This window comes from Onychostruthus taczanowskii, unplaced genomic scaffold (assembly GCF_017590055.1).
Source record: "Onychostruthus taczanowskii isolate IOZ18803 unplaced genomic scaffold, ASM1759005v1 scaffold9, whole genome shotgun sequence".
Classification (NCBI taxonomy): domain Eukaryota; kingdom Metazoa; phylum Chordata; class Aves; order Passeriformes; family Passeridae; genus Onychostruthus; species Onychostruthus taczanowskii.
In genome coordinates, this window is record NW_024506993.1 from 13,314,669 (window position 1) to 13,327,977 (window position 13,309).

Consider the following 13,309-nt stretch of genomic DNA (forward strand, 5'->3'; position numbering starts at 1 on the left):
TGTGCTAAAGTGTACCTCCTCAGAAAATTTGTTTGTCCAACTCAAATTTTGTCTTTTAAGGCATCATCTGAACATGGAAATAGGCAGGTGAATTGATGCCAAATGCAAAAAGACCTTCAAGATCTCTAGTGAGCTTCTGACTGACCTTTTGCCCTTCCTCTGAACAAAAACAAATAGAGAAAAAGCACCAAACTTGAACAAAGTCCTCTGTTAAAAGCTAATATCCCCACGGTATGTGTCATGAAAGACAACTGTCACATGATGTCTAATTCACAAATACTAGAGCAAGCAGCAACAATTCTCAGTTTTCACAACAAAAAAATGTAACAAAATTCATGGCAGGAAGAATTGCTGCAAGTAAAATTCTTTTACCCTAAAACTGCAGTGATCCTATATCAAGTTACAACCCATGATCACATTAAAGTATGACTTGTATGTGTATTTAAAAAAGCCTTTTTAAAAAATAAATTACTATATTGAACACTATAAAAGGGTTGCTACAGAAATTGAAGATATCTGAATTTAAATACACGACCTAAATTCTGTATAACAGGTTAGAGCAGTTTCAAGCCTTTCTGAAAGTTTAACCACTTGTTAGTTTTTGACTTGTTAATTACTTTACATTCAAACAAGAGGAGAAAGTTGCAATATGATTTTTTTTTAAATTTGTCAAATACAGTCAGGTACATGCAGTTTGGTCAAGTTTTGCCAAGTGAGGAAGTTACAGTCAGACGGATTGAAGTGAGGATTTCCTATTAAGAACTACCACACAAACTAGATGCTTCACACTTCTGAATACAAAGTGACCCCTATTGCTTTTACTCAGATTATTTTCATGAGCACATTGATAAGCATTTACAAACTAGAGTTCTTTATTATATGCTGCTGGATTCAGTTAGCCCATTTATAAGCTTTTATAAAATTAAGAACATTCCCATTCTCTGAAATATTAGTAGTCACAATGATTAAGAATAATAAAGTCAGCAGATCATGCTTTTTCCAGGGCTGGAATTCTTGACACATTTCAGCTAAGCTTAAAAATCCAGGTTCAAGATCTTTCCTCAATAAAAAACCAAAGAAACAAGTGAAAAAAAATTATTTGTTCCCATCAGATAAATATCCATCCTATTGCTGATTTGAGACTTGGCTGTCACAAGGTCCTGTATGTCAGCAATTCAGTTTATTCAGTTTTTCAATATTTGCTACAAATTCCTTTGAAATAAACTGTGGAGTTTTGTCTGACATTACCCTTCTGGGAGGCCATAGGAAACAAATCATTTTCCTAACAATAATAGTAATAGTCCTCTGGTCTGACCCTTTATTGAACAGTGTAAGAGCAGCCTGTGTGTAAATGCCAGCAGGTGCCTCTGATTGTGTGCTTTGCTTCATTCCCTGCCAAGAGGCAGCTTTGCAGCAAACTGTGTAATCTTTCCCTGGCCCTGCAGCACTGCAGGTATTTCTATTCTACCTACACCCCTGCTAAACTGTGCCCTTTTGATGGTTTTATTCTCCTCCAGCCACACCAAAGTACCTCCTGCTCCTATTTGTTTTCCATTAGTGTCTCCCCTCCCTCAGGTTCTTGTCCCTAAACAATACACATTACTTAGATCTGTTTTACTGTTCCTAGTTTGCCATCTGGGTAACTTTTGCTAAAGTTATTGTGGCTGGAGTGCAGGGAGGACACCTGGCCATTTGCTGCCTCCTGGCTCATCCAGCTGTGGTTCAGGAGAAGCTGTCTGAAGGAAATTGGACCTTGCCTCACAAAGGATCTCTTAGGAAGAGCTCTTTGTTGTACTGCCAGGTACAGCAGAGACAGGAGCACGCAAACCTGTAAGCTCCAGGGGAAACCTAAGAGAATTTTCTGATTTAAAGATTTAAAAAAGCAGACTGGAGGATCTTGATGGAAATACGCAGATTTTGCTGCAACCTAAAAAATTTCTTAGATTAAAGAGCAAGACTAAAGCATGGAGCATTGCAAGAATACAGGTAAAAAAGTAGTGGGATTTGTTTTCAAACTCCTTTTAAACAGAAAAAAAATCTTTACTAAACACATTTTCTTATTCTGTTTTGTATTGTAAAAAAATTGCTCTCAGAAACTGGAGGCCCCCCTGAGGTTCACAATTTGCTTTATGCCAATAAGACATGTTGAGAATTCCATGTCTAAATTCAGGTCAACTTGGGGTCCCGTCACACAATGTAGAACAGAATAAATAACTGCAGGAGGTTTTTCAATACTGCTGTTGCACACACTGTCATGCTTTCCACATTTGCAAATAATCCAGTATTGTTTTGAGCCCTTCATGGAAATGTGTTTGGCATTACCAGGAAAAGAAAAATTAGATACTAATAATGTGGTAAAAAACCCCAAGACAGGCAAAGGGATCCAGCATCGTGGACTTTGCACTATTTTTTGGATCAGATACCTGTGAGACCAACATGATTGAATCAAACAAAACCCCAGAGATCTGAAATACTGTATTTAGAGCAGGAGGGTTAAGTTATAGGACAGTAGTTCTGATAAGTACCTCACAAAAGGGTGTGTCTTTTCACCCTTATCAAAAGAAGTTCATAAAGACTGATTTCATAAATGACTCCATGATAATTGTAAAGAAAAAGATTACAATATTTTAGAACTGTTTTGACAATTTATTGAAAACATGATGTAGCTGCATGTCCTAGATTTCCAAGAAACCAAGTCTAGAATTTTTAAAGGAGAACAGAGTAGAATTATAGACTTATTGTTCTGTTGGATCAGAATTCAACCTTATGTTTGTTTGAAGAATAGCAAAAAAGTCTGCAAGAGTAAATTATAGTCAGTAGTTTCTTACTATATCAAAACCCACAGCTTCTGTTACTAGTGAAACAAAAATAATATATATCATTATTATATTAATGTTCCATTTCTATTTTTCTAATGATTTCATGAAGTTATTGTTATAAAAAGAATACTATTGTAATTTATTAATGTTAAAACTTTGAAAAATAAATAAAAACTCTTATTTTACATTCAGTGACCTTATTTCCACAGTTGTCCTGCCAAGTTTTTATAAGTCACCAGTCGCATAAAACCAACCCCACTGACTTGATTGCTCCAAAATCAGATACAATACAAATCAATAGAAATAACTGCAAACATGTCAGTAAATAATCAGCAAGTCAGGATATGGTTTTGATAATACAGACATTTCTATAAATTCCTTGTGAGCTACACTAAATTTAACTGCAATGCATTTCTAAATGTAGGGTGTTTCTAATGTTCAGGTTCATCCCACCCATGTCACATACTGACTCTTTCTTTGACATGGGATGTATGCCTTAGAACTTTTACTTTTCAAAAATACTTTTTCAGGAAAGATATGAAGTGCTGTGGTAAACATGGAGAAAATGCAAAACATTTCATATGTAGCAGGTTTCCTCATTTCTTCCCATAAATAGCAAAAACTTAAGGAAGAACAGAAAGAATATTCCAAATCTCGGTTTTGAGCAGAAAATGTAAACTTTCTGCTTTAAAATCTACTTATTCAGTTGCTATTAGATACAATATTTAAGTATTATGATTTTGATAATTTTTATTTTGTAATCTATGCACTTATTCCCCCCATCTAAGTACTACAAACATCATACAAAATTATATGCACACACAGAGGAAGAAATAAAATTCAGCCTCCTACTGGGATGCTCCTGACATTAAGATTTCAGTATAAATATTAGAAGAGTGACATTAACCTGCAGCTTACTAGGCCAACATCTCTAAGGAAATGTACTTGATTTTTCAAGGGATTTAGCACCAAATCCTTCACTGTTCACATAATTGTTTTACTGTGCTACATATTTTTCAGTAACTACAGCATTTTAGTCAAGGATAGATTGTGCTCTGCATGCAAAGTACACTCATCAGAGGAAATTTAAATGTTGCTATGGAGAAGAGAGTCATAAAACAAAGATAGAACCTACAATTCTAGTTCCCTATTTAAAATAGTTCCTATAGATGACAGAAAGGAAAGAATTTAGCTTGTGTGAAATATGAATAAGAGAACACACAGGAGCTGTAAAGGCATTGGATTGGAATTAAGAAATAGCAAAATAAAAAATTACATAGACTTAAGAACTTTGTAATAAAATTGCTCCACTCTTTGAAGATTTGATACCTTTTCTAAACGACATTAACTCCTTATTAAAGCAAATGACTGAAGAATTCCTCCAGCAGTCTAGGAATCTTGTTTTTAAAATGAGAATCAGCACAAAAAGGATCTAAATGTTCTCAAATTTAAAGCAGTTATTAAAGTTATATCTGTCTGCATCTGCTCACTGAACTTCATGTGGAAATTAACAGAAAAAAATCCATACTCATATATTCTCTGAGTCTGTGCCTGTGATTATTTTACTTGTATAAACTAACTGTTCTCTTTTTAATGAATGCAAAATATTTACAGGAATGATTATACTTACACTAATCCAAATTATTACTTTAAATGCAAAGGTTGGTTAAAACTTTATTAATAATTTTTTTAAAAAAATTACGCTAATTGTACAGATAAGCCACATGACAACAAATCAAAGCAGCAGAAACAATGAATGGATCAGGCACTTGACAAACATTCCACACACCATGGTCAAAATTTTGGCCTCATACTTGTGTGTAAACAGAGTGAGTCCTATTTTCATTATTACACCAATAACTAAATACTCCTAAGCATGAAATATTTGTCCATAGTTAATTCTGCTTATATGTGCAAACATATATTCTGTATAAACATTGCTAGATTTATAATTCCCTATAGAAATTACTGATACAACTATTCTCTTGTCTATGATGTAGAAGAGATATCCTTCCTAATTAAAAACTGTACAAACATTAATGCATGGAATTGGAATAATTTTAAAATACAGACAATTCCAAAGAAAGCTAGTGGTTGTAAGATACACATCACTGATACTAAGTGATACAATTTACATTAACATTTGCATATCTATTGTGTAGTCTTTTTATCTCTTACAAAAAAAAGAAAGGGAGGAAGAGAAGGAAGGAAAAAGGAATCAGCCTCAGAAAATAGGTGCAAATACACACACTCATTCATTTCCTCATCTCACATAAAGGCCCTTCCAATTTGGAAAAAGGGCAGGTTCTTTGACAGTCCTCCTAGAAACAAAAACATCAGTCCTTGATCATAAATCCTCCCAGGAGCCAGTCACACATCCTCTTTCTCTCACAGTAAAATCAAAGGCAACACAAGCAAGAGTCTCACACAATAACTATTAAAGTCAATGAGGATCCTGCAATGAGTTTAGTGGGGTTTTGATCTTGCACTATATTAATTCTCACTTGCTCTACATATCAATGTAAGACCAACATCTAAAGATGAAGGAAGATCATCTTTCTGAAGATAGATGAAAGTGTGCTGATCTAATGGATGTGTAAAGCAAGCCAGAATGTCTTCTAAAAAATCAGGTTTACTAATTCTGTTTGTGATTTTTAGCATGTCATTCTGATTGTTGAAAATGGGATTGTACTTGTAGAAGAGATGTGTTGCTCTATAGTCTGTTTTAAAATCATCCAACGCAGCCTAAGAGGGGAATGGCTGTCAGAACATGTATAGTTGAATTATGCCAAAGCATGGTTTTTGCCCATCTTTTTTCATAAAATAATACTATTTCTTGTGTGTCCAGAGCACTGCTCAGCCAGAAGCAGTGGAAGGTGTGTCCAGGCTCATTTTCCATTCCATTGCTCTGTCCCTCTCCCCCTGCTGTCTCAAGCAATCTGGGCTTTTTAGGGCTCTTAGAAACCCAAGATAATTTCTGTTTTGCTGCATGGAGTTCACAACCTCACAGGAGTGAAGGTTTTTAGAGTGACAAAAGATTTTTGTAACTTAATTTTGAAAGTTGGAATTAAGCACAATTCATACCAGACAGTTTTACCTTGTGGGTCTTGCATTTAATAAAGATTAATCTTTTGCTGACATTTACATGCAAATGGCATCATTTCAAGTTCCCAGCATTTTGGACTATGATCACAAAATGTGCAATGAAGAAACAGACAGGAAGTTACTTATGTCAAGCAGTTTCCTGTAGAAACAAACATTTTCTTATTTGCAGGGGACACTATTTACAGGTATGAAGACAAAAGTGATCTATTATAAAGTTCACACATAATTTTGTGTCAAGGATTCAGGGATAAGAACAAAAAAATTTATATTCTGTAAAACTGACCTGATATCAGAGGACTGACAGGACTTATAATATTTAATTCAAGATGATTTTGCTTTCCTTTATCTTCATTTAAGCTTCCTATTGTGGCAGTTTTTGTTTTTGTTTTTTTTTTTTGTTTGTTTGCTTTTTTGTTTGTTTGTTTTTTACTTTATGATGAAATCAATGAACTTGTAATTGAAAAAACAATTCGCTTTAGGTAATACCAGGGCAAAACAAGGCACCTACAAAACTACTGTGAAATGTTTAGCACACAACACGTGTGGAAAAGTAGAAAAATAAGTGATTGATTTCAAATGTCTGAAATTCCGCATACCTGACTAGAAAAATCAGGCATAGGGAAAAAACCATCATCAATAAGGAGGATCTCATCAATAAGACTGTGTGTGCAATTAATCTATCTGCTTTTGCTAACTAGAAGCAAAACTTCTAATTAATTTAGAAGACTAAATTGATCTTGTAAGAAATTAATCTGTGCTGCAAAAGATTCTGAGAATATCAAAGCAAAGGAAAATGGAGTTGTGTTTGGAGGAGGTTGTAATTAATGGAACTTACTCTTTCTCTTATTTGCTTCAAGACAAGTCCTTCCAAAAATGTTTTCAAATTAACTTTTAGATTCTTCTTTTTGATGCAAAGACAAGTACAAGGCTCTAAGTGCTGGAACCAATCTTTGAGAATTAAAATATTGAACATTTTTAGAGGGAACAATCTGCTTAGCTGCCTAACAAATACATTCAGAATAATTATTGTATTTTATTGGGTGTTTTTTCTCCTCCATTAATCGCTTCTGAATGAGCAGAAATTTTGTACAGATTATGTATTTAGCTGGCACAAAACACCTTGAAGGCAATGTCAGTAAGCAATGGCCCAGAACAGCTCTGTATGGAGCAGGAGGCTGGAGGGCAGAACGAGATTGAACCATACGCTCATAAGATCATTTGAGCTGATAAACAACAGGAGAGGATTTCAAAGGAAGAAGGGCTGCACAGAACTATTAGGATTATTTCATTTGCTGAGAAGAATAAATCCACAGATATAATAGTTCAAGGGCACCAGAAATCAGCAGGAAATGCAGCTTATGCACAACAATCAAATGAGAGGCTTCAAACCTTTCAAAAAACTTCATTCCCTCTCAAATTATCTTTCCTCTCATTTATCAGTTTGCCTCTGAAAGGGCAAAATACTGACGAGTCCATCCAAGTCACATCTGAAAAAGTTCAGATGGAGCATAAAGACAAACAAGAAAAAAAGTATGTGCAAAAAACAGTGCATAAAAATACTACATGAAGCCCAGGCAATGAGCTCAGGTAGATGTTAGAAAGTGCTGTTCTGCTTTGTCAGGGAAGAGGGATACTCCAGAAAAAAAATCTATAAAATTCTATCCAGGTTTTGTATAAAAATTTGAGAATCAAATGCCCAATGTGTATTTTGAAATAAATTAACATTATGCTAAAATACTGTGCTCTAATAGCAAGGTTACCACTATGTGGTTTCCAAATTAGGAACATGTGGTTTCAGGTTCACATGCCTAAGCAAAGCAACTGATTTTATTAGCTGACAGATAGGTACAAGATCAGAAGGCAGGTTTAAGTCTCTAACTGTTGAGACCATTATTTTTAAACTATATGATAAAACAAATAATTTTTAAAAAAATCTTAGAAAAGTCTATTATTTAATGTTGTGAAATCTCTTAGTTGGATAAGCTCCTAAACTGTAAATAGATTTTTTTTTCTATAAAATTTTTCTGTTATCTTGTGGGAAGGTTGGTGTTACAGACATAGTTAGTGCTGCCATCATAAATGAAAAAATTACATCATCAATGCTGCATCCTGGTCACTAGCTCTGCTTTGAGGACCAGATTCTGCCTTGATACCCTTCTAATAAGCATGAAGCTAATGCATCTCACCATTCTAGTTTCATATTGAGATTTTATAGCTACACTTTATTGAAACAGCCATGGAGATTTTATGGACTCTTCATACTGCAGGATGAATTAATCAGGTTCTAGGAAGGTTCACTCTGCAGAAAGAGCTACAATTCTCTTGCTGTTTTATTGTGGAAGAGGCTTTGTGCTGTTACTGTGCGCATCTTGAAAGTTCAAAGCTTCTCAAGCCCATGTGACCTGATGGCCAATAACTAAGGCTCCGATTTGTTGGAAGATCACAAACCTGAGCACATTTCTAGATGATCTAAGTCACATTCAAATATACAGTTTTTCATTTTTTTAATGCACTGCATGTGAAATCTAAATCAAGGAAACGTTTTCGCTGAAGGAAAAATTACCTATCACCTTCTCCTCCTTTCTTCTTTATTGCATTATCCATCCGGCCAACAAAACCTTACTCCTCCTTCACTACAAGAACTCCCAAGAAAAGGTCTCAAAATTATTTCACCTCTCTCAGAGCTAGAGCTGTTTGCAGACACTTAGGTAGTTTTTAGACATACTAGAACCTACAATGGGATAAATACCATCATCTTATAGTACACGGCAAAAATTTCGTTAACATAAACCCCCTGATTATTGCAAAATAAGGTTTCACTATCTCCATTTTTCTAAAATTAATTATAACATGAAAAGGACAAGGTGAAGGAGGCAAAGGAGGTGAAACTTATTTTTCCTACAAAGACAGTTTATTGTTCACTGTAACTCAAATTTCTGAGGTTTTAAGGCTTTAATACAAAATGTTAGAATGTTCCCTCAGTCAACAGAAGTATAATCCAAGCACTTTAAACTAAGATTTTTTTTTTTCCTTTTTTAAACTGACACAATGAATATGTGTTCTGGTTTACATCAGTCTAACTCCAGGTATATAAGAGAGATACTACTGATTTACTAGAGAGTAAAATAAAAAAAGAATAATCATCAATAAATGTAACCCATATGGAATAAAGCATAGAGCTGACTTAGGTAGTTTTCTTTCACTTTTTTGGACAGTTTTATGGAATAAACCTGTCAACATAGAAATCTGAGGCCTTTATTACTACTCAGAGTTCATTGGCTGCAACAGAACGAAACAACATGAGAAAGCTCTGTAATTTGTGCTGGTTTTTCATATCAACATACACTTTCTAATGTGTATGCTTCAGTAGTATTTATGTGCCACTAAATAAATGGTAGTGTAAAAAAAAAAAAAAGAACAATCCAATTCTGTAAAAGAAGTGCTTAAATACAATGACCCTGTAGAGTCCTTGTGCTAGGTCTTACTAGAGAGCCCTTGCAAATTTTAATGGTTTTCCTAGAAGTAGCAAATTTAAACTAATATTTAGGGTGAATGCATTTTCCTACCCCCAAAAACTGACATCAGGGCAGGTGAAATGGCTATCATGAATTCCAGAGAAAATACTTCTGAGTTCTAAACTTTCTCCTGATGGCACTGATGTTGCTGAAGATCATTTACCAACTGGATAGATCATCTTTAAACTAATCTTTCATGGAAATTCCTGCTTGGAAAGATCTGATCTGACAAAATGCAGTGGTGTGGACCAAGGCCAAACATTGCTGCCGAAAAGCAAGAGCATCAATAAGAAACATTCTGTTATTCTTTGTAGAATAGGGTATATTTCTGAATAATTTCTCTGCAAATTACCAACTTCTAAGAAAGTAATAATCATATAATGATTGTGATAAACACAAACTTCAATGTTTATGCTTATTGTGTATATATGACTGAGTTGTATGGGAAAGCTCCTCATTATACAAAAAGAGGTATAAATAACTAAAGGCTTCCATACCTGCAGAACAATAGACAAAAGAGAAGATTATTTCCTTTTATTCTGTATTCTTCTTTTTTGCACTGAATTCTGCCACTGCAGCAAAGCTCAAATAGTACCAATAATTTAATAAGCCTTCCTTATTATTGCAGGTTTTTACTCCAGCAGTGCAGATAAATTACATTTCATCTTCACTGCCCTGTTCCTTCCAGAAAGTCAAGGAATGATAAATAGGAGATCAAAGGATGGGATTTAGTACATTATACTAAATTCATTGCTTTCCTACATTATCATTTACACTAAAAAATATGTTATGTGAAAACTAAAGAAAATAACATGCCGGAAAAATATAACACAACTGACAAAATACCTACAATTTCCTTATAATTAACTCAATTTCACTCAGAGTAAAGGCAGTAAAATAAAAGATGGGCAGTTATTAGTTGTGAATGTCTTTAAGTAATTTCCACTCAAGATAGACCTGTCCTCCTAAATGCTGGATTCACCATAGCACATAGGGATGTAGAATCAAATTCTTTCTCTAGTTAGTGTCTTGTAACTTTTTGATCTTATTTCTGAGTCACAACAAGACTAGAAAATTCCCTGTGAAATAAGGTAGAAATGCAAAGCATCCTCTTAGTCAAAGGCACTCTATGTCATTAGCAGATCCCAGCTGGAAATGGTCCCAAGCTGCTCTATCTCTAGTGTGCAGGTGTCTGCAAATGGGACCAATACCCTTTTGGCATGAATACTCCTGTTAATCAAATTCAACAGCAGAGCAATTCTTTGTAATTTGTACACAGTAACTGGTGGGAGAACATCCAGCAGGTGAAACCTACTGACATTTGTAATTCTATGGATTCTTATTAAAACACATCAATTTTCATCTCAGAAACCAGTTTCAATTATTTATCAGCAGTTCTGGCTAACCAGGGAGAACCCAGTTGACTGCAAGTTACAAAACATTACACCTCTCTAGAGCAAAGGTCAAGGAGGGAAAGCCTTTGGACACTGTTTCCCACAGCATTCTCCTGGAGGAGCAGGCTGCTCATGGCTTGGAAAGGTGCACACTTGCTGGGTAAAAAACTGGCTGGATGACTGGGCCCAGAGAGTTATGGATATACAGCACCTGAAAGGAGATTGTAGCCAGGTGGGGTCAGTCTCTTCTCCCAGGTGGAACAAGTGACAGGACAAAAGGAAGCAGCCTCAATTGTACCAGGGGAGTTTTAGATTGGATATTAGGAAACATTTCTTCCCAATAGAATTCCATGAAATCTAATCTAACCAAACATAAGCAAGAACTCCATGATTCTTGAGAACTAGAGACTTGTGTGGGAAATCTGTAGAAGTCAACACTACCATTTGAAAAACCAGTAACGAATTATTGCATTGGCCTACCCTGTCTTACTGTGTCCTTTCACTCTCTGCCCTTTCTAAGCAACTGGTGATTCTTACCTATTACTTTAAATATAAATTATATGAGGAAGGAATCATTATTTAATTCTGTAGTCATCCATCACCTACCATGGCAGAACTTTGGTGATTTATTAAAATTGGCAGGTCATGATAATAATATCAGCAGTGGTCAGTGGCAAAATTGGAGTTGAAGTCAGTGATATGAAGAAGGAGAAAATCCACATTAAAACTATCAGTACAACCCAAAACCAAGAGTGACCTTAGAAAAACAGTAAAAGACATTGTGGATAGTCACAGGATTCTGCAGGAAAGGAAGTGGAAAGAGAAGATAATTACATTGTACAAGAACAAGCTGATATGGATGCTGGGAAACAGTTGCTTTTTGAAAAAAAATCATGATCAAGGAGGACAATTTCTTAAACTGTAATTTAATTTAAACATCAGAACATGTAGTAAATTAAGATGTGGAAGAAGGTTAGACAGGGGTCAAAGCACTTAAACATGGTAAAACTTACTTGTTTTCATTGGAATTATTATTTAAAATAAAAAACTAAGTAGCAAAACAATCCTTCATCTATCAAATACTGAGAATATTTCAAAAAGAGATGAGAATTTACTTTGTTTAAAGCAATATTGCTGTAGGAGCTAATCTGATTCAAAATTATATATTTAATCTCTCTTTCATCCAGTGATAAAAGATGAACAGAGACCAAGGTCAAACTGAAGGTACCTCATCATATAAATAATAAAATACTAGAAAAGACAATCTTTTGGCAATATATAGCTCAAAGCCAAGATGTAACACTCCTGTGATTTCCCTTCAATGGTTTAACCTAATGCTTGTCTTATTTGCACCACACTGGGAGCGGAGCTGCTTAAGACCCAGCTTTGCTGTGGCTTTACAGCTGCTTCCTGATGTCGCAGGAAGATAAAAATAAATTCTCTATAAAAGCCTCCAAGTGCAAAGAACTGTAAAATGCATTTAAAGACATCAAGTGCACATCTCAAAGTTTGAAGAGAACAAATTGCATTCTGCATTTCTCATGTAAATGTACCGTATGAAAAATAATTATAATAGTAATCCGATTCAATGGAAATAAAGTAGTGTAATATTTATAGTCTGTGCCAGAGTTATAATGACTGTGGGACGAGAAGTGAAGTGTCTCAGCATGTTCCACATGTTTTTAACACTGTTTCTAAAGGCTCTGGAGGCTATTAAATTTAATGAACCCATCTGCTATGAAATAGAGGTCCAAACATAATCAGTTTTCTCAGTGCCATGTAATACAGATGGCATTCCATGTTACACGTCCCCAGCAGGAAATTTTATGTTCTTCTTTAAGTGCAGGACTTTTGGCTTTGGTTTTGATGTTTTAAACATCTTTTTGATGTATCACTTATAGCATTTTACAGTGTAAATACCATGTAGAGTAATGCACATGAAAAGTGTTAATTCATTAAACTAAGTATTGCTATTTCCTTAGAACAGTTTTTCTGTGACTTTGACAACTAGCAATTAGCTCTCTGTTGTAATATTCTTTGCTTAATGCAATCACTGGAAATTGCCCTAATACTGTAAGTTCCAGCATTAGCAGTGGAGGAAAACAAACATGTAATTTATCAAAAAAAGTAGTTTCCTTCAAAAAGCTGAAAGATACACGTTCTTGTGTCCTGAAAGATACACATTCTTGTGTCCACAATGTGTGCATAGGTGCTTCCTGTGTTAAAACCTTATTTGCATGTACCCTGTTTCCATGGAATAATCATTCTTATTTTAAGTGTCCGCACCCCCACTAGGTCCTTATGGGCTTTATTTTCCTGTGCATGGCCCAGTTTTAATTTCAGGGGTCTCAATTTGTGTGTTTTTTTGGGAGACACTACACCCAGACTCTTGTCTTGGTGTGTGAATGTGGGAACTAAGCACAAATATAAATGGCAGAAAACAATTCCTGCACTGATGAGCAGCCTGCTGCTGAGC

At 35.0% G+C, this 13,309-nt stretch overlaps 1 protein-coding gene across 1 annotated transcript in view; it reads right to left on the minus strand.

Annotated features, from left to right (window-relative positions):
• The window catches only part of CACNA2D3 (calcium voltage-gated channel auxiliary subunit alpha2delta 3), a 408,036-nt gene that overhangs the window by 118,348 nt on the left and 276,379 nt on the right, over positions 1 to 13,309 (minus strand). The gene's annotated exons all lie outside the window — the stretch shown is intronic.